General features: G+C 40.9%; 3 long non-coding RNA genes across 14 annotated transcripts; 1 reads left to right on the forward strand and 2 right to left on the reverse strand.

Annotated features, from left to right (window-relative positions):
• Nucleotides 1-6631: 6631 nt before the first annotated feature.
• LOC139815600 (uncharacterized) lies at nt 6632-13836 on the reverse strand. Of its 4 annotated transcripts, XR_011732783.1 has the most exons (5): nt 13697-13836; nt 12027-13339; nt 7752-11917; nt 7399-7499; nt 6632-6983 (listed from the first exon to the last, which is right to left on the reverse strand). It is a non-coding gene; the product is annotated as an uncharacterized lncRNA (long non-coding RNA). The 4 variants fall into 4 exon arrangements; XR_011732781.1 differs by having other exon boundaries at nt 7752-13339; XR_011732782.1 differs by having other exon boundaries at nt 7752-13310; nt 13697-13834.
• Nucleotides 13837-13854: 18 nt separating this feature from the next.
• LOC139815598 (uncharacterized) lies at nt 13855-16585 on the forward strand. 6 transcript variants are annotated; one of them, XR_011732776.1, is made up of 6 exons: nt 13856-14105; nt 14339-14399; nt 14497-14683; nt 14946-15042; nt 15135-16018; nt 16097-16585. It is a non-coding gene; the product is annotated as an uncharacterized lncRNA (long non-coding RNA). The 6 variants fall into 6 exon arrangements; XR_011732774.1 differs by having other exon boundaries at nt 13858-14105; nt 14891-15042; XR_011732772.1 differs by having other exon boundaries at nt 13859-14105; nt 14891-15641; nt 15724-16018.
• Nucleotides 16586-17239: 654 nt separating this feature from the next.
• LOC139815599 (uncharacterized) lies at nt 17240-20047 on the reverse strand. 4 transcript variants are annotated; one of them, XR_011732779.1, is made up of 7 exons: nt 20002-20047; nt 19708-19768; nt 19424-19610; nt 19064-19215; nt 18487-18971; nt 18089-18383; nt 17240-18010 (listed from the first exon to the last, which is right to left on the reverse strand). It is a non-coding gene; the product is annotated as an uncharacterized lncRNA (long non-coding RNA). The 4 variants fall into 4 exon arrangements; XR_011732778.1 differs by having other exon boundaries at nt 18466-18971; XR_011732780.1 differs by having other exon boundaries at nt 18089-18971; nt 19064-19160.
• Nucleotides 20048-22850: the final 2803 nt, after the last annotated feature.

A 22850-nucleotide genomic window follows, 5' to 3' on the forward strand; every position in this document is an offset into this window, starting at 1 on the left:
ATTGAGGCAAAAATGAACAAACTTATGTCCTGCTATAACATTTCTATGGTAGAAGTACTACCATGCATGTTATTGGGACAAAAAGATTACATAAACAGAGAGAGAGAGAGAGAGAGAGAGAGTAGAAGGGAATTTTCATCATCATTACTCTATTTATATTGTTAATAGCATCTGTCATTGGATTTAAAATTAATTGTACATAATTAAATGAGATTGACACGAATTTTTTTTTATCACTAGTTTCACATTTCTACGACTATGAGCCAACAGAAGAAGAAATAAATCTCGTCGAACAGGTCGAACATGTCGACAAAATTGATGACCGGGAATGGATCTGCAATTAAAGCTTAAAATACATCGCGGGATATGTTGCCTATCGGTTTAGAGACAAGTATTCCTTTTAATCCAACAAGAGATTTAGGATCGCTGGATAACTCGGAATATATAACGATGTTATCGAGAGGGGGTTTGATGTACCCCTCTGAAGAATTCATTAAGGTAGCAAACATCATGGACAATGTATTTGAAGAATTTCACGGGGCAAATCAACTAAAACCAAAAACAAAACATATTTTTCAAAAAGTGGCAGATCTTGTAATGGAGAAAAATGACTCCGTTTCTCGTGATGCACTTTTGTGTTTGGTGCGCACGAGAACGTACATCAGGCTCAGGAAATGGAACATGCAAATTTGAGAAGAAAATAGGTTTAAGAAAACAGCTAAAAAAAGTAGAAAAGAAAAAAAATTAAGAAAATGTGTAATAAAACTGTTAACTAGCAATTAATGTTTTTTTCCATAGAACTTCGAATGACGTCCCTATCCACTTTCATTGTTTTCTAATTTTTATATATTTTTCCCATAAACAGGTGATTTAGAATAAAATATCAAGAGGGGATTCATCTTTTGTAGGGCCAATTTTCAGTTTTTTTTTTTTAAGGTATTCTACATTTTTGGCATTGGATTTCGGAAAAATATTTATTCATCTTTCAATAATAACATACATTTTTTATTATTAAAAATTTTTGAAAATTGGTTGTGGAGAGAACCGTTGAGTGAAAGCCCAAAAGAAACGCCGCCAGTTATAAAATTTCATCCTTTTTTTAACTACTTTATTGCTATAAATCACAATTTTCAATAAAACATCCTGATTCTAGTCAATGACATAGCCAAATAAATTCTGAAAATATTAAAAAAAAAAAAAGGTAAATCGGTGAGTGATAATCGTTTTTTAATTAATTTCCTTCAATCAGCCTGATTCATTATCATTAATTGCAACTGGGTCAATAAAAAAAAGGTACAGTGGGGATTCAAACTCGAGTCAAAAATATACAAAGCAGAATACTTGCCGCTACACCATTGACCATTTCTGAAACTATCTTTTGTGACATGATATATATTCATTAGCAATACTTGTTAACTAGCATAGTTTCGATTTTATTCATCAATTACGAAAGCTTATTACTCGTCGATAGTCATTTTTTCATAAGTTTGATTTATAATTTTTCCAAAATGACTTGTTTATCGGTATAAAAATCTGTTTCCTCCAAAATTTATGCCATAGAAAAATATGGTTTCTTTTATGGAAGCTCGTTTTCGTGATATTATTTCCATTTGTTATGAAAAATTAATAATTTTTCAGTAATTATGACTGAGAGATTTTCCTATCCATTTCTATCTGTTTGAATGACCGCTAGTAATGGCCGACAACTGTGCGGCGTTCTCTATTGGCTGTGAAACTCATGATGCGCATTGCCTCACCTTATTTCCTTCCACCATGGTCTCCACGATGGCTCCAAAGGAGTGCAATGAGCGGAGGAGAAGTCTCTCGACGCTCGACTACTACCGTGCGGAGGAGAGGGAATCTCACTCGACGCTACGAAATAGTTATGTTTCGACCATGAAGTAGTATAAGGAGACATGACTCCGTAGTCACGAAGTGGTCACAAAAAATGTTCCGTATAGAGGAATGTTCGCTGAACATTAGCTTGCAACATTTTGTCGCCATCTTGAAATTGTGACAGCTGTTGAGACACGAAAAGGTTAGAAACACATGATCACACGTGTATACGGTAATAAATGTAAAATATATCAGAAATGTGTTTCATAAGTAAATATAATATTTTATAAACGTATAAAAATGTTTTTCATTGGGTCTATACTAAAATAAGTAATAATACGCGTAAGTATATAATTATAAATAAGCAAAAATAAATGTTGAAATTAAAATGAAATATATAATTTAAATACGTTTACCTTAATTATAATTAATATAATTAAATATATTTCAGAAAGACGAATCCCGGATAAAAGTAGAGAAACATAAGGAACGTAAGAATAAAACACAATGGAACATAAGAATGATGGACATATATATTTTAAATATTTGCAAGATAATTTGGAGTTGATAACTCTTCCGTCTACAGAGTGGAGTTATTCAAGAGGAAATGAAAAGTTTTTTGGTTTCCAAAAAATAGAAAGTGATTATAGTGTAAAAAAAATAATTGCTTTTTTATCAAATGGACAGGTTAATATTTATATAAATGATAAAATTCATTCTCTTTCAAAATTTATTGTAATTGTAAATATTGAAGAATTAAATGAATTGTTACAAATTGTTGATAAATTATAAGAAAAAGGAAACAATCGTGAAATTAAGATAGCTTAAATGTAAATTTAATTGTAATATGTAAATATTTATTTCGATAGTTTAATTCATATTAGATACTGAAATTGTTATATTTGTACGATACAAAAAGTATCATATCAGATATTATGTTATTTTAATGTAAATTATGTATACATATTTATGTGTATGTATATAATTATGTATATATATTGTGACGTGACAAGTCGCGTCTCTTTCCCGGACGGGCTCGGCCGAGGGGAATTCGGGGGTGCCTCCTCGTTAGAGCGAGAGGAGGGCGGTTGCGTATACTGATTGGTCTAATTAGATGTTAAGTTTTTAAGGGATTGCCGGTGGTGACCGGACTCCATCTGTAACGGCCGGGGGCCGCAACGAGGAAGAGCAGAGGATTAAGGAGACGGCCAGGGGACATGGCTGGGAGTCGGATCGCCCGGACCTCCCCGCAAGTGCATGAGCGTCGCCGGCCGGAGCTCACCCCGCACTCGGTCGTAACAGGGGCAGCATAACGATCAGGAGGACCCCGGATCACCCCCGAGCGAAATGCCGGTTGAACAAGGGTGCCGAGGAGCGGCCCAGGGAAAAGCGCAGCCCTGGGGCCGTCACCCCGAGGGGGAAGCCGGCAGACGGGGCCGAGGCCCGGCCAGCCTGACCCCGAACGCCGACTCGATCATCGCGGCCCGGACAGCCGGTTGAATCGAAAAGCCCGCGCCGAATCGGGGGTAATTGCAGCGGCGCCGCCGGAAGGGGAGGCGCGCGAGAAGCTGAGGCGCCGACGAGAGCGCCCTGGAATTGGAGTGGCGCCCCCGGAAGGAGCGGCGCACGTGCGGCCTAGGCGCAGGAAGCGCTAGGATCGGCAATCCGGTCGAGCGACACGCTACAGCGCAGGCGCGGGGAACCGGCGCGATCCCGGCAGGCTATCGTTTCCGACACTGTCGTGCCGGCTAAAGAGCAGGAAGCATCTCCCGGATCCCGAGCTGCCCGGACTACCGAAGGGACGACGAATTGTAAGGTCACCACTCTGGCGTCCCCGCGTTAAGAGAAGAGGGTTCGCTCGAGGCATCGGCCCGTGGCACACGTTGGTTACCGGAGTGCCGCAGGATACCTGTGGACAGAGCGGGGTCAGAGCGTGCAATACCTTGCGCTCGCATTAAAGTAGAGTCGGGTGGAAATCGTGCCAGGGCCTTGCCGAGAGTGAGCTCTCTAATGCGTAGAGACCAAGTGCCCTCCCCGCGAGCACCGCCACGGCCGACAGTCGCGCGGCGCTGAGATGCGTGAATCGGATTAATCGGGTCGAAGTGTGTAGCGTTTCGTTGTATTAATGTAAGTAATCGTATCGCGGTATTTGTAATCGTGTCGCGTTTCATTGTGATAGAGTTTATATGCGTAATCGTGTCGCGTTTCGTTGTGATAGAGTTATATTCGTAATCGTGTCGCGTTTTGGCCATATTATTTAAGCTCGTAATCGTGTCGCGTCCTGGCCATATTGAGAAGAATGCCTTGCGTGGCGGTAACGGGAGCGAGTGGTGCGGGTAACGGCGAGCCGCGAGTGATCATGTAATTTGAAGGGCACTCGCCCTCGTTGAGTAACGTATCCGGGCCCTCGAGGACGGCGAATATTGTGTTTGGCGGGACGGAAAGATCGACGGGATCGGCGCGGGGCCGCGGAATCTCCGTGCTTGCGAGAGAATTCGGGATTCGCGTGGCAAGCCGCGGGATCGTCCGCGATACGTGTCCTTATTTCGTGTTCGGGGGCAATCGCCGGCCAACGTGGTCGACTCGGCGAGATCGCCCATAATTTGGTGTCGTGCGGAATCGAGGTGGCCCGGGTGCGCGTTGAAGAAGCAACCGAGGGCGGTTCGTCGGCCTCGTGGCGTAAGTTCATTGTGAGTTTGAAGCCAGGTACCGCGATACCTGAATCGTAATTGTTTCGTATATCAAGCTTTCGTGTGTTCGTCTGCGTTTATCTGTTGCGTTACAGTGTGAAAGATTCGACATTACCGCGTGCATTTATTGCGCCATTTTGTCGGTTGCGTTACAGTGTTAAAGATTCGACATTACCGCGTGCATTTAGTGCGCTATTGCGGCATTCGTGCGTCAGCCTATCCGACATCTCTGCGGTGATACGAGAAACTCAGACCGATTATACCTGATATTATCTGACCAAATATATTCTGTTATTATTATTTATTCTCTTGTGTGTGTGATTGATTGCGTGACGCCTCTCTCCGAATTCCCTGAAAGAGCCCTACGCCCTGAGGTATTGCCGGGAATCTCGCGTCAGACATATTAGTGTACGGTGGTGCGATCCGTCGCACCTGGCGCCCAATCTTTTGGTGTCGGAATTAGTTGTGCGTGCTGTCAATCCTCGATAGCCCTCCACCGGATTGCGAAACCGGGGGAAAAAGCGTCGCAATATATATATATATATATATATATATATATATATATATATATACACATATAATTTTTATAAAAAAATTGGAAATTAAATAAATGTTAGACAAATTGTATTATAAAATAATTGTATTGTAAAATAAAATTGTGTGCTTTAATTTCTAAAATAAACATTTTGTTTAACTTGGTATTAAACTTACAAAAAAATATATGTATTAAATATATGTATATTATAATTATAAAAAATTAATGTTTTCAAAAAACAAGTTTTTATTATTATTTTAGTTTTATATTAACGCATTTTAGTTATTTCTAATATTTGTTCCAATTTTACGCCTTTTTCCATTATTCATTTGTATCACAGTTTCAATTGCATTTGTTTCTTTAATTTGAAAATCCACATTTGAAACATTTGGACCATTTAAATGAACCAATTTTGAACATTTTCTTTTTTCTTTTTTAGTATTATCATTTTTATTCGCCTGCTTGACCAGAAAGAACATTCGTGTTATTAAATAAAAACAGATAATGTTTTTAGTAAATTCGTATAATTATGTTTTTCACAGCCCAGGAAAGTTATAGGATTTTTTTCTTCGTCAATCAATTCCATTACTTCAAATAATGTGTTAATATTAATTTCTCCACATTTTCTTCCTTTTATTACTCCTTTTTCTAGACTTGAAAGCAAATTAAACAAAGCTATTGAAGGATTTATCAAATATTTTTTCGTTTTTATTTCAATTAGTTTATGTCTCTCTGGTATTTTATCATTTGGCTGTAAAACCAATGTCTTTAAACATTCTTCGCAAATAAAATTTTTATTGTTTATATCTTTACAAAATCTATTTCCTTTTCTTGCTACATATCCAGCAACATATGTCAGAACGTAATCTGAAGTGGTACATGTATGCAAATCATGATTGTTCGAGAGCACGCGGTAGCGCGAGAAAGCGCGAGGTAGAGGACGACCACAAAAAAAGGGGCAAGCACGGAAATGAAAAATAAAACAAATATATTCAATAATGTATAATGTACAGTTATTTACAGTCTTTTCCTTTTAGCCAAGGAAGCCGTAAAGCGCGCACAGAGGCTATAACGAGTAACGCGGCGAAAGCGTGTTCGAAATGCGGAATAACGAAAGGCGGTATGCAAAAGCGGCGTACGAAAAGCGGTTTTCTGTGATCTGCAGGCGAAATCGTTTCCGCGGCGCGGCGACGGTCCTTTTAACACCTCCGAGGCGAAACTCCCTCCCTGCAGATTTCCCAGAATTTCGGGAGGGTGATTGGCCGTCGGAGGCCTGCGTCATGGAGCTGACGTCACCGATTTCGCGTGGCGACCCGACGGGGTCGTCACCTGTTTTCGAGTGCTTTGTGTATAGCATGGATCGTTCCTTTGTTCTAGCGTTGTTATTTGACTTTGTTATTGATGACAATGTTAACGTTTCTGGAAAGCTAATCTCGAAAGATCCATGCTATACCGAATATTTTCTTGACAATTTTCATGCGACGATTTTACGCGAACATTAGTCACTTTCATCTTATAAAATGCGAGAACGAAACTTATTGCAAGCGTGCATGTGCTGACATGCAGCCGAACGCGACCCTGCCGCGATGCTACGTTTGCGATCTCAAACATCCCGCCCGCCTCGTCATGCCTGACGAAACAGGCCGGTATGGTCGATGGCTCGCCCGATGAGGCGCCCGACGTCGCGGTCGAAAATCGATATGCGATCGATTTGCTCGCACGCGATTCTGGCACGTGGTGCAGGCGAGCACCGGCGGCGTGGTGCGCCTGCGCAGTGTCACAACGCGCGTGCTCTCGAACAATGATCATTAAGAATTGATGGAACATATGCTAAGATTTCAGTATTTCTTCCTCTGTCCAGTACAGTATCTATCTGAGCCGTCCATTGCTCTTCTGCTCTTCCATAAGATAAACATATCATTCTACAAAAAAATTAAATTTTTGTTTTGAAATAAAATAAATAACGTAAAAGGCATGTTTGTTTATTACTGACAGTTCATTGCCAGTAGTGTAAATCTATAGTTTATGTCATGCACATTATAGATTTTCAGTACTGACAGTGAACTGTCAGTAATAAACGAATATGCTTAAAGTAAATATACTCTTAAGCTTATGGCACACAATGCTATTTTGTCTGCTTTATTACTTGCCGGCTCCTGTGCTAGCGAATCAATAGACAGAGTTGATAATCATTTTGTCTGCCAATTCGCTAGCACAAGAGCTTGCAGGCAATTTAGCAGGCAAAAAAGCATCGTGTGTGCTAAAGGCTTCACTGTTTTTTATTCTAACTGTAGAAAAAACTTGAAACAAAGTACTTTTTTGAATATAAATACTTACTGTACGAGGTGTAAACAAACTTTTTTTTTCGTTTCCTTTTCTGCCTCCTCTGCTGCTGCATCCTTTAACGCAACAGGCCATTTTTTCAGAATTTACTTTATCTGTAATGTAATCAAAATTAAGAGCATTAAACTTGAGACATCTAAAGTAAAACATCTATTATGAGTAAAAAGTTGAAAATATTAATACCGCAAAAATATACTATTTATATTAATGTGTGTTTGCACTTAGAAAATATACAAAATCTAATTATTAATAACAAAAAAAATATTGCTCAAAGTTAAATATTAATAATTAGTTAATTTAATTTACATGGAAATAATTTTAGGTTATAAAAGCTTCTTCTTCCTTACCTCTTAACGAAGCTGGCACTTGATCTCTGTCACACAAGATGACACAATACGGCCACAATTTTTAAGTCCATTTGGGACGAGTTGACCAAATGCGGTTGCATTAGTAACCTTCACAAATTTCCTTTGATGAAACACATTTGCTTCCAGTTTGTGACTTGGGTTGTAAAAGCTAAAGCAAAATCTGCAATTTTTTAAAAATCTTATACATCATATGATAAAAAATTTAATTAGACTTGCTTTAAAATGTAATATTAAAATTAATGGAGAAATACTTACAAATCAACAGATTCACACATTGCACATATAAAACCTGCTCGTTTTCATTACATTTTTGAACTAGTGCAAGTAAGTGCAAGTGCAATAAGTTAGAATGAAACAAATATACTTTTCTCTCGTTCTAACTTATTGGTGGAAAAATGGCGACGAAATGTTGCAAGTTATTCCGTTCAGCGAACCTCCCCTCTACACGGAACATTTTTCGTGACCATCTTTTGCTTCTCGACACTATCTAGTCATGTCTCCTTATACTACTTCATGGTTTCGACTCTCTCCATGATGTAATAAGATAGGTGTAACATTCCCGTGGATGCGCACTCGTCCAAAGTTATGGACCAATCAGGAGTTGGTCGCAAATGCTAAAAAGCAATATGGCTGCTAACAGCTGTTGTTGTTAGCTGTCATTCTCGGGCAATAAAGCGAGAAAAGTTATAAACACTAAACAGTTATTAAAATATGTATATAACTTTATATATGTATATAACTTTATTAAAAACAATCGCATAAAAAGATTTCGTATGAATTTTCAATAATAGGCTATTTTTAACATGTAAAGTATTCTAAGCAAAGATACATAAATATACTTCATTCTTTAGGAATTAAAAAATTTGTGATTATAATTATAAAATTACTCAAATAATACACAACCAATTTTAATATCTGCACAAGCACAAAATCTTACAAAGTAAAATTTGAGCAATTCTAAATAACTGTTTATCATGCTAACAAATACTTTAAAGCTTTGATGATCTATAACTAGTACATTGTATCACTAACTTCTTTGTGTAAGTCAGATCAAATGTTAGAACTAAAAGTGGTTATATATATATGTATATATATAAAATAATGCGGTATAATAATGCAAAACTATTTGCATATTTCAGTTTTTGAGGTACCCTGTATGATATTGTGATGATTGATGTACTAACATAAAATTTGATTCTTGTAGTTTAGTAACAGTGGTCTTTTATTTTTAATTTCTTAATAATTTAGAACATGGAATTCGGGATGAATCGAGAGGACGACCGAATGACGTCCATACCTAATCCTTGAAAAAAAGAAAAAAGCCTTGATCGACCAGAAAAGTCCACTTATCACGTGCACAAACTACGTATCTTACAATCACAATCTTATTATCACAAAGTTTAGCAGCATTTGCTGGCAGTATTATTTACTTAAAATTATCGCTCCTGATAACAGCATTTCGACACATCAATGGTATAATTACGACTACCAACGATACAGGGGAAGTAAACGAATTTATCACTCATGACGTTTCTTAGAAATTAAGAGACACCGACAAACGTGACATTGATATAGCATAAGATACCCTCTTTCTTAATTTCGGATAAATGGATTTTCGCGATCTATCGGACGTTCCCAGATAAGGCAGGCGGTCTTAACCTCCGGCTCGGCAGCGGGTGAAGGCAACAATAATTTTACAAATTTCATTATTCGCCGCGCTTTGCATTGTATTTTAACAGATTTTAATTTTATAGTTTACATTTTTAATATATATAATTTATCTCACATTCAAATTTCGCGGCTGCATTTGCGACCAATTTCTTATTGGCTGTCCGATCATGCGGCCACCATTATGCGCAATGTTACACCTATCTTATTACATCATGACTCTCTCAACGCTTCCTCGACACGAGATCGTAGAGTATAGCGGTAGGATTCGTTACTGGTCTGTGCGCAGCTCGCCTTAAATTGCTACTCGAGCGTACTTTAAACGCGAGTAAGTGTATGTGAGCCGGCGACGCGCCGCGGCGAGCCGCGAAATCTGATAAGCGCTTGTTGGCCGGGCGCGCATTTGTCAGGCGCGCGCGGCACATGTTCGACTTCTCGAACAGTAAGAATACATTCATCTGTATAATAATGATGTATTATTTCAAAAAAATTAAGGAATTTTTATGAACATATTAAGATATTATTATTTTCAATACATCGAAAAACAGATGCTCCGTAGTACTTAGCAGATGGATTTAGATTTCATTGTATTATTATTATTTTTTTTAGATATGTTAAACTTGTGGATTTTGGTTTTGCCAAACGGTTGTGAAGCGACAAGTTTTCCAAAAACTGTAGCGCTTCGCACAAAACAGCAGAGCTTTTCATACACCGCGCAATAACAAAAGAATACAAAAGAACTTATACTTTTAATGGATTACACGACGAGACGCTAATATAAAGAGACGCGAATGTACGAGTCGACTAAACGTTAACGCACGCTAGACGAGACTGACGAGACGCGGCGCCAACGCACATATCTCGTACGAAACATAAGCAATATTATCGCCCTCGTTATCGCCCATCGGAATTATCAATGCGCTCAGTGCGAAACCATATACACGCAACACTCTCACTGGTTGAGGACTTCAGCGCTTCGAGTTCCAATTGCAGCCCTTTTCGGTTAAGTAGAAATGACTGCTTCGGTAAAGCCTTGGTTAGGATATCCGCTAACTGCTTAGATGATGGCACGTATATGATGTCGATCTCGCCGCTCTCATGAACTTCTCGAATGAAGTGGAAGCGAACAGCGATATGCTTCGTTCGCTTATGGAACTCTGAGTTCCGAATCAACTTAATACTGCCTTAATTATCAAGGTACATCTTGGTCGCGCTGCTGAGCCTGACTCTCACTGATTTGAGAAGCCGTCGAAGCCAAATTGCCTCCTTTGATGCCCCACATGCAGCCACGTACTCGGCCTCGGTTGTTGACAGAGCGACCACGGGTTGCATCTCGCTCGACCATGACACGGCGCCCCCGGCCAGTGTCGCCACATAACCACTTCTTGACCGTCGCGTATCCGGATCGGCAGCATAGTCAGAATCCGAGTAGATTTTAAGGCCTTCTGCGTTTGATCCATCGTAGACAATATTATATTCTACTGTATCCCTCAGGTAGCAGATTATCTTCTTGACAGCAGTCCAATGCGCCTGACCTGGATCTGCTGAGTAGCGGCTAACCACTGACACTGCATACATAACGTCGGCTAACACACGCAGCAAACATCAACATACCAACCGCCTCGCAATACGGCACTTTTGTACTATCTAGTAACTTGTTTACACCGATCTCTTTTGATACGCGTATCAAATAGTATATATTAGAACTGATCAGCCAATAATCAAACTAGACTTTTAGAGTCCGTTCCGTTTCACGCATATGCGTGCATTTATCTATAAATCTATAGCATACGTAACGTTTATTACTATAGAAAATGCGCGCATATGCGTGAAACGGAACGGACCCTTACATAACGCATAATGCGTAACCATAAGAAAATTGATTGGTCTATTTCCTTATGCACATGTATATGGACCAATTTTCTTATGCTTACGCATTATGCGTTAGAGACCAACCTGATATCATTTAGAATATCAAAGATAACATTTTCAAGAGATGTCTCAAATATCTCGCATCATGTATACAAGACTCTAGCATCATTGACGTGGAATTCTCTAGTTTCCCCCACCACTAGAGTACTCTAGTGAGATCTGCACCGACGGCGGGTCCAGGCAGCCTCGCGCTCAGACCCTTCTGCGCACACCGCCGTGACCCTCCTATATATATATATATATATATATATAGTACTATCTAGTACCAAGCCAAGCCACTGCGAGCGCTACGAGATCAATTTTGTGTTGCCTCCGTTTAACACGGAGCTTGCTCTTCTCATTATATATGTTCTGTGAGGATACTCGTTAAAATATTTAACAATAAGATATATTAGAAATGATGTCAAAATATATAATATTTAATAACACAGGCACACAAAAAAAAGTTGGTTGTTCGCTAGACTACACCACCATACCTATATGTTTTCGGGATCGCTGAATCCAAATCCGTTGTCCGTTTTACCTCATCACGTCAGGTTTCGTCCCTAACCTCAAAAATATTTCAGAATCGCTAAAACGGTTCTTTTCATGTTGAGAAATAAAGCTACTATATTTATATGTTTTTCGGATCGCTAAATCCGAATCCGTTGTCACCTCATAGATCCCAAAGCCGGAATTTAGTTGCATATTGCGGGCCGATTCCCGAGGCGACGCGCGACGCCTCCTATACCCCCACTACCGCTCGAGGCTCAGCGGCCGAGCCGCCGATCGCTCACGTGACGCGTCATCTCAGGAGCGTCGCGCGTGCTATGCATGATGCAACTGTAATCTCCCCCGAATAATATTAAGTAGCTAGTTAGAACAGTTTTTATTTCAATAATTAATAATTGAACATCCTTATATTATTATTATTATTATTATTATTATTATTAATATTTTATATATATTGTTGCTATTAAATTACATATTTAAATCAAGCCTAAAGGCTCGTCTACAATGGCCGTAGCAGTAAGGTTGTAAGGTTGTAAGGCATGATCGTAAGGATATACTTCCGTATTCGCAGCAGAGGTTCATTAAAAGCCGCGTGCTCAATCCCGTGATGGAAGGTTTAGCGATGCTATCCTGCCGGTGGTGTCCAGATGGGCACGATTCGTTGGATTGGACTACAACGCGCACGACCAGTAAATCTATTAACAGCGATGATCTTCAAGACGTAATATACAGGGTGCACCAGAACGTGACCGGACGCGAAATCGTCCTGAAAAATCTGAAGCGTTCTCGCGCGATCGTAATCCATCCGAACCAAGGTTACATCTTCTTCTCGGAATGGGACCGTTCGGCCAACATCAGCAGAGCTCACGCTGACGGCTCCAGCAGACTCCAGCTTGGTCGTTTTCAGAAATCTCTCTGGGGTGGCCAAATGGACTGCCGATCGACTTCAATAAAGACCGGGGACCCGAGGAAATTTGCGCGCGATTCCAGTGAGGGTGTCGGCGAGGCAATCTTCAATCAACCGGGATCCCAGCACGGCTGTCGCTGGTGATCGTCCGCGCCGTCGCGTCGGCGAGGCTTCGGGATCAAAACCGGATGGGAACTTCGAGATTACGTATCGAAGCGAAGGCTCGAGGCGTCTCCGTTTCGCAGTTCGCCTTTGCAGGTTAGGTTTTCGTCGGCTTGTAGCTCGAGGGAACGGTGCCGGCACTGCCGGCACGTGCCGGGCTTCCCGACGATCCGCGTCTCGTTCCCGGAAGACGCGATTCTGACGATCGACAGACGGCTATCGATCGTCCTGGCGTGCGAATCCGCGCGACACACGTGCACACACTGCACACCCGAGTATTCACACAACAACCGTTTGTTCTTCAAGAAAGAGCAACAGACATCTTCCATATTCTATTTTTTGATTGGTCCGCCTTACGTCTTACGTCTTACATCTTACTGCCATTGTAGACAGCACAGTTTTAAGGCTGATTTATGCCCGATCTACAATAGCTGTAGTAAGCTGTAGTAAGCCTCAAGCCGTAAGAAATTGACCAATTACAGGCGAATGTGAGGAGAATAATCGACTGTGATTGGTCAATTTCTTACATCTTGAGGCTTACTACAGCTTACTACAGCTATTGTAGATCGGCATTATAGAGGCCGTAACCGTTGATTTAAGCCGTAATCTTTAAGAAATTGACCAATCACTGTTGAATGTGAGAAGAATAATCGACTGTGATTGGTCAATTTCTTAAAGATTACATCTTAAATCAACGGTTACGTCCTCTATAAATCAGCCTTTAAGAATAAAAACTTTACGACTTACAACTAAATACTACAACCTTACAACCTTACTGCTACGGCCATTGTAGACGAGCCTTAATAATTGCTAATAAATAAAGCCCGTATATCGTTTAGCTGCCGGAAAGTGGGGGTGAGACGTAGAATGGGTGCGTTCAGCCGATACTCCGCTAGCCTAGCGCACGTAAGCAGCGAGCGCTTTGCTACCATTTGCTACGGAAAAATTTGGCTGGACAGAAGCGCTCGCTTCTGTTCAGCCAAATTTTTCCGTAGCAAATGGTAGCAAAGCGCTCGCTGCTTACGTGCGCTAGGCTAGCGGAGTATCGGCTGAACGCACCCGTGGTGGTTTCCAACGGGAAACGTGCTTAACCTATTTTCAATTTATTTTATTTTATTTATCAGATTTGCTTGTGCCTGATACCTGGCTACATTTTACGTGCAAAAATATAGGTAAGTGTAAAATGCAAATTTAATTCTGAACTTAGTAAAAAGTATTCTTGCAATATGAAAGAGATATAAATTTCAAAAGTAGAGGTAACCTAAAATTGTATTTGAACAATTACATCAAATTACAGATTTATGAAACATAGAAATAAACTTATATTGTATGTACAATTAGATAGAAGTAATTTTGTCATCGTACGGAAACTCGCAGTTCAAACTAACTATAAAATTGTTTGCAGATGCTTGATGTCATGGATGTCTTTAAGAGGTAGAAAAGCAGAATACCTCATGCACTTCCAAGTAAGTTAGAAAAGCATTAGCGAAGCTACTTAATCTTATACAAATTATATTAAAGTACACATTAAAGAAATATAAATATATTTTATCATTGTGTAAGGGTTGGAATCTGTTTTGGGACAAACGCAGAAAGAGAATTAAGCTATAAGATGTTAAAGTGCTTAATCGAAACAAAGCATCAAGAACCTCGTCGTAGAGCGAAAAGCGGTGGCAGTCGAGCTGCATCATCTACGACCGGAATTTCCGAAGATGGCAGTTCAGGCCAACACGCTGATTATGATACAGAAGTAAGTTTCATTTTCAAGTTACAAATTTGATTTTGGACGTTTCAGAACTTTTATAATTTAATAACAGAAAGAGATAGTAGCAATAACTTGAAAAATATGTGTAACGCTGATTGACTATCGTGTGTGAGGGTGTAATTTTCTTAACGTTGCCGCGCTATGAAAGATTTAATTTACCGCATGATTTAATTTATCCGTATGATATTGCAGATCGAGGACTGCGAAAGTAAGAAAAGTTTATAAGAATTACATTTGTAATTTATAGGACGTAAACATAGAAGAGGATACAGAGAGTAGTTATGATTACACGGAACTAGAGTAGATGTCAAAATCTCTTCGTCGTCATGTACGATCAAACTGAGGTACTACATCAAACAAAATAATATTTCATATACATATACATATTTACATACATATATAATTCTGATTTGTATATATATTATTTTTTATATAGATTTCCTGTACCAGATTTAAGACCACTACACGATATGAGTCGTGCACCGTGGTGGAAAAGATCTGTGAGATCTGACTATATGATAGTACAGATGACAGATGCACAAGTTCACTCCACTATGGATAGCCGATCTCATTATCTAGCTAGGCACGAACTGCAATGTCGGCGGCTATTGTTGTTGTACATAGAAATCGAGGGTGACGCGCCAATCGAAATCGGTTTAGCTACAGCTGACGAGAAAAACGATACGAAAAACGCGACGTATCAGCAAGTCAACGATGATCTTGGTTGGGCGAGAGTAGTGGTCATTGTGTATCCAGAACGTCTCGGTGCTCCATTGGAGGGTAGTTCTGAAGAAGTAGAGAACGATAAACGAATTTTAGATGATACCTTGGAGAAAACTCCGAAACATGCGCCTTCCCCGTTCACCTCTAGACGAATCATGCGCGAATCCGACACGCTCCACTCGAAATCTCACGAACACGGTAAAAAAAAAAACGAACAAAGGTCAGCGACACGTTTTTTCAAATGTTCTTAAATAAATTTTTATTGATTTATAATTTAAAAAATTTGTTTAACATTCCAATAGCGACGGTAAAGAACTAATTATACCTGGAAATCGACAAGAAATGTTGGAGCTTATCGAAGAAAGCATACACGGTCCTAGACTACAACTGGAAATCAATTTACCTTGTGCTTCCGTCTAGAAATCGTCTAAACGCATTTATGAACAGCTCTACAATCGATTCAATACCGATTTGTTCTTATCCCAGCAAACTGGGATGGGAGCCGTCGGCACCCAGGCCTAAATGCACCACTCATCTGGAAAATCACATTAGCTTCGACCTGGCATTTACTCTCTTACAGGAATTTACTTATCCTAAGTAGTACCCTAAAATATTTAGAAGAAGTTCGTTGAGTTTCTGTAGAATTCTGAGACATTAAATCTGTATCATTTACAGATTCAGCATGTGCAAAAGTGGGATCCAGTATAATTCCGACTCTGACTCAGACGAGGGAGGTATATTCCATTCTACAACGAACGAGAAGAGTCACAAAGAGGCACGAATGTCATCGAAGAAAGCACAGAGCAAGTTGGCAATGACTCTAAGCATCAATCGGGGTCTTCTGTCTATGTACACTCTCGTGCGCGATTTTTTGCGCAACGTTATACCCGGGCAACAAGGAGAATTGATCATACGACTAGAGGATGCTACGATATTTTCCGTGACAGCATACATGGGGGAATGCTAATCTGAGCTACGCTTGCGCTATGATGAGAAGCGTATCGCTGGATCACTGCGGTTTGACGACAAGCCCGTCGCGGACACCCCTATTGAGATGTATCAATAGCGTTAGGCCACGATATTGCGAGAGAACGATATACCGTAGCGGATCCGGTAGCAATATAACGGCGAATCCTAACGACAAGGACATGGTGACAGTCGCGGTGAGGATACAAGCGGCCCATCAGACGCACCGTATAAAGACTTTCCGGGTTGCGATAGGTATAAGCAACGCTACATTAAGGCACCGAATGTGTTCTGCCGCTACTTCGTAGTTCACAGAATTGATGGATTGCCTGGATGTAGCGGATCATCCTGTCGCCGGTTATACACCGCCAGGTGTTCTGACTGAGCTGCATCTGCACTTGTGGGATTGCGCGATCGACTATAGACCGCTTCACCTGCCGCTAAGGTCTGTTGTGACCCTCGGTAATTTCAGCGTGTCGAACAACATTACGGCGCAGACTAATACGTCTGCATTGCGTTTTATCGCGGAGGATATCGCGTTCTTCATATCGGACGATTTGCAACAGCCATCATTAGCGATGTAAGTCAGTAGTTGCATGAGAGCGCGACTCGAGTCCGAGCATGTGCGTACGTGCAACACATTGTTGCTCGCCCGGAGATCGACTCGCGGCACACCGCCGTACATCCTCTCGTTCAGGCGTAGCGACAACTCGAACAGGCCGAAATTCATCACGCACACGTAATTCCGTTTTAGATCCACCGACTTTTCGCGCAGTTTGTCCGATATGAAGAACGCGACATCCTCCGCGATAAAACGCAATGCAGACGTATTAGTCTGCGCCGTAATGTTGTTCGACACGCTGAAATTACCGAGGGTCACAACAGACCTTAGCGGCAGGTGAAGCGGTCTATAGTCGATCGCGCAATCCCACAAGTGCAGATGCAGCTCAGTCAGAACACCTGGCGGTGTATAACCGGCGACAGGATGATCCGCTACATCCAGGCAATCCATCAATTCTGTGAACTACGAAGTAGCGGCAGAACACATTCGGTGCCTTAATGTAGCGTTGCTTATACCTATCGCAACCCGGAAAGTCTTTATACGGTGCGTCTGATGGGCCGCTTGTATCCTCACCGCGACTGTCACCATGTCCTTGTCGTTAGGATTCGCCGTTATATTGCTACCGGATCCGCTACGGTATATCGTTCTCTCGCAATATCGTGGCCTAACGCTATTGATACATCTCAATAGGGGTGTCCGCGACGGGCTTGTCGTCAAACCGCAGTGATCCAGCGATACGCTTCTCATCATAGCGCAAGCGTAGCTCAGATTAGCATTCCCCCATGTATGCTGTCACGGAAAATATCGTAGCATCCTCTAGTCGTATGATCAATTCTCCTTGTTGCCCGGGTATAACGTTGCGCAAAAAATCGCGCACGAGAGTGTACATAGACAGAAGACCCCGATTGATGCTTAGAGTCATTGCCAACTTGCTCTGTGCTTTCTTCGATGACATTCGTGCCTCTTTGTGACTCTTCTCGTTCGTTGTAGAATGGAATATACCTCCCTCGTCTGAGTCAGAGTCGGAATTATACTGGATCCCACTTTTGCACATGCTGAATCTGTAAATGATACAGATTTAATGTCTCAGAATTCTACAGAAACTCAACGAACTTCTTCTAAATATTTTAGGGTACTACTTAGGATAAGTAAATTCCTGTAAGAGAGTAAATGCCAGGTCGAAGCTAATGTGATTTTCCAGATGAGTGGTGCATTTAGGCCTGGGTGCCGACGGCTCCCATCCCAGTTTGCTGGGATAAGAACAAATCGGTATTGAATCGATTGTAGAGCTGTTCATAAATGCGTTTAGACGATTTCTAGACGGAAGCACAAGGTAAATTGATTTCCAGTTGTAGTCTAGGACCGTGTATGCTTTCTTCGATAAGCTCCAACATTTCTTGTCGATTTCCAGGTATAATTAGTTCTTTACCGTCGCTATTGGAATGTTAAACAAATTTTTTAAATTATAAATCAATAAAAATTTATTTAAGAACATTTGAAAAAACGTGTCGCTGACCTTTGTTCGTTTTTTTTTTACCGTGTTCGTGAGATTTCGAGTGGAGCGTGTCGGATTCGCGCATGATTCGTCTAGAGGTGAACGGGGAAGGCGCATGTTTCGGAGTTTTCTCCAAGGTATCATCTAAAATTCGTTTATCGTTCTCTACTTCTTCAGAACTACCCTCCAATGGAGCACCGAGACGTTCTGGATACACAATGACCACTACTCTCGCCCAACCAAGATCATCGTTGACTTGCTGATACGTCGCGTTTTTCGTATCGTTTTTCTCGTCAGCTGTAGCTAAACCGATTTCGATTGGCGCGTCACCCTCGATTTCTATGTACAACAACAATAGCCGCCGACATTGCAGTTCGTGCCTAGCTAGATAATGAGATCGGCTATCCATAGTGGAGTGAACTTGTGCATCTGTCATCTGTACTATCATATAGTCAGATCTCACAGATCTTTTCCACCACGGTGCACGACTCATATCGTGTAGTGGTCTTAAATCTGGTACAGGAAATCTATATAAAAAATAATATATATACAAATCAGAATTATATATGTATGTAAATATGTATATGTATATGAAATATTATTTTGTTTGATGTAGTACCTCAGTTTGATCGTACATGACGACGAAGAGATTTTGACGTCTACTCTAGTTCCGTGTAATCATAACTACTCTCTGTATCCTCTTCTATGTTTACGTCCTATAAATTACAAATGTAATTCTTATAAACTTTTCTTACTTTCGCAGTCCTCGATCTGCAATATCATACGGATAAATTAAATCATGCGGTAAATTAAATCTTTCATAGCGCGGCAACGTTAAGAAAATTACACCCTCACAACACGATAGTCAATCAGCGTTACACATATTTTTCAAGTTATTGCTACTATCTCTTTCTGTTATTAAATTATAAAAGTTCTGAAACGTCCAAAATCAAATTTGTAACTTGAAAATGAAACTTACTTCTGTATCATAATCAGCGTGTTGGCCTGAACTGCCATCTTCGGAAATTCCGGTCGTAGATGATGCAGCTCGACTGCCACCGCTTTTCGCTCTACGACGAGGTTCTTGATGCTTTGTTTCGATTAAGCACTTTAACATCTTATAGCTTAATTCTCTTTCTGCGTTTGTCCCAAAACAGATTCCAACCCTTACACAATGATAAAATATATTTATATTTCTTTAATGTGTACTTTAATATAATTTGTATAAGATTAAGTAGCTTCGCTAATGCTTTTCTAACTTACTTGGAAGTGCATGAGGTATTCTGCTTTTCTACCTCTTAAAGACATCCATGACATCAAGCATCTGCAAACAATTTTATAGTTAGTTTGAACTGCGAGTTTCCGTACGATGACAAAATTACTTCTATCTAATTGTACATACAATATAAGTTTATTTCTATGTTTCATAAATCTGTAATTTGATGTAATTGTTCAAATACAATTTTAGGTTACCTCTACTTTTGAAATTTATATCTCTTTCATATTGCAAGAATACTTTTTACTAAGTTCAGAATTAAATTTGCATTTTACACTTACCTATATTTTTGCACGTAAAATGTAGCCAGGTATCAGGCACAAGCAATCTGATAAATAAATAAAATAAATTGAAAATAGGTTAAGCACGTTTCCCGTTGGAAACCACCACGGGTGCGTTCAGCCGATACTCCGCTAGCCTAGCGCACGTAAGCAGCGAGCGCTTTGCTACCATTTGCTACGGAAAAATTTGGCTGAACAGAAGCGAGCGCTTCTGTCCAGCCAAATTTTTCCGTAGCAAATGGTAGCAAAGCGCTCGCTGCTTACGTGCGCTAGGCTAGCGGAGTATCGGCTGAACGCACCCATTCTACGTCTCACCCCCACTTTCCGGCAGCTAAACGATATACGGGCTTTATTTATTAGCAATTATTAAGGCTCGTCTACAATGGCCGTAGCAGTAAGGTTGTAAGGTTGTAGTATTTAGTTGTAAGTCGTAAAGTTTTTATTCTTAAAGGCTGATTTATAGAGGACGTAACCGTTGATTTAAGATGTAATCTTTAAGAAATTGACCAATCACAGTCGATTATTCTTCTCACATTCAACAGTGATTGGTCAATTTCTTAAAGATTACGGCTTAAATCAACGGTTACGGCCTCTATAAATCAGCCTTAAAACTGTGCTGTCTACAATGGCAGTAAGATGTAAGACGTAAGACGTAAGGCGGACCAATCAAAAAATAGAATATGGAAGATGTCTGTTGCTCTTTCTTGAAGAACAAACGGTTGTTGTGTGAATACTCGGGTGTGCAGTGTGTGCACGTGTGTCGCGCGGATTCGCACGCCAGGACGATCGATAGCCGTCTGTCGATCGTCAGAATCGCGTCTTCCGGGAACGAGACGCGGATCGTCGGGAAGCCCGGCACGTGCCGGCAGTGCCGGCACCGTTCCCTCGAGCTACAAGCCGACGAAAACCTAACCTGCAAAGGCGAACTGCGAAACGGAGACGCCTCGAGCCTTCGCTTCGATACGTAATCTCGAAGTTCCCATCCGGTTTTGATCCCGAAGCCTCGCCGACGCGACGGCGCGGACGATCACCAGCGACAGCCGTGCTGGGATCCCGGTTGATTGAAGATTGCCTCGCCGACACCCTCACTGGAATCGCGCGCAAATTTCCTCGGGTCCCCGGTCTTTATTGAAGTCGATCGGCAGTCCATTTGGCCACCCCAGAGAGATTTCTGAAAACGACCAAGCTGGAGTCTGCTGGAGCCGTCAGCGTGAGCTCTGCTGATGTTGGCCGAACGGTCCCATTCCGAGAAGAAGATGTAACCTTGGTTCGGATGGATTACGATCGCGCGAGAACGCTTCAGATTTTTCAGGACGATTTCGCGTCCGGTCACGTTCTGGTGCACCCTGTATATTACGTCTTGAAGATCATCGCTGTTAATAGATTTACTGGTCGTGCGCGTTGTAGTCCAATCCAACGAATCGTGCCCATCTGGACACCACCGGCAGGATAGCATCGCTAAACCTTCCATCACGGGATTGAGCACGCGGCTTTTAATGAACCTCTGCTGCGAATACGTGAGGAATTCCTGCACCAAGTTGCAGTTCCTCATGTCGTGTGCCAATTGTCATCCAATGTGGCAAGCGCAGCGATAGCCTAATTGATTGTTTTGATCGCTGGAGGCCGTGACAATACACATGTGCTGACAGCCGCCGTTATTATTCCCGCAGGGATTGGAGACGCTAGGTTGCGAGAGTGGATGCAAGGCTTTTATAGCTTTGGCGTCGCGTACCTTAAATACACTTTGGATGGAATAATCTCCTTGAGTCTTGTCGACGCTCATGAATGGATTACTCAAAAATGGATTTAGAAGAATTAAGTTATGTAACTCTTTTTATGTTAATGTGGCATCAAAATATAATGCTTCAACTTGCAAATTATCAAAGGAACCAGGCCCACCGAACCAGGCGTTGGTGGGTGAGACCTGTTAATAGAAGGAAACGACAACAGGGTTTCTTGAATAACCTATTTCGCGAAATAAAATCAAATGATCATGAAGAATTTTTCACGTACACATGGCTTTGCCCGGAACAATACAAAACTTTATTGGAGCTAGTAACACCATATCTTAGAAAACGCAGCATCCGAAAACTTTTGTCACCAGATACAAGATTAGCCATAACCTTGACGTAAGTAACTACAATTGATGATAGTGCTGTCTGGTCTTAATTCGCATTTTTTAAGTTTTTTCCTTTTGTAGGTATTTTGCCCAAGGTGATAGTGTGGTAACAAAGCATTTGGAGTATCGTGTAGGAAGATCAACAGTATACAAAATTGTACCAGAAGTGTATCATGCTATATGGCTGGTTCTTCAACCTATTGTTTTGCCTGTATTGAATGCTGAGAAATGGAAAAAGATAAGCGAGGAGTTTTTCCTTAAGTGGCAGTTTCCAAATTGTGTAGGAGCACTACTTGACGGTCGCCATATGGAAATACAAGCACCGCCATGCTCAGGGTCTCAATTTTATAATTACAAAGGCTATTTTAGAATAGTTCTTATGGTACTGTGTGACGCCAATTACAAATTTACATGGGTGATATTGGTCAATATGGTAAATATATCTTGTATCCATAAATTTATATACATAAGATATAATATCCTGGTTAATAACAAGAATGATTCCTTTGTAGGTTCAATAAGTGATGGTGGCGTATGGAGTCAGACAAACTTGGCTGCTGACTTAGAAAGCAATGCAGCAGATTTACCAGAACCTACGCCTTTGCCACAAAGAGATATTCAATTTCCTTATATGTTATAGTGGCTGACGAGGCGTTCCCTTTAAAGCCATATTTAATGCGTCCATTCCCAAAGGGGAGAGTGAAGAGGATGACAGATGAGGAGCAAATAT

Source organism: Temnothorax longispinosus, chromosome 7, assembly GCF_030848805.1.
Source record: "Temnothorax longispinosus isolate EJ_2023e chromosome 7, Tlon_JGU_v1, whole genome shotgun sequence".
NCBI lineage: Eukaryota > Metazoa > Arthropoda > Insecta > Hymenoptera > Formicidae > Temnothorax > Temnothorax longispinosus.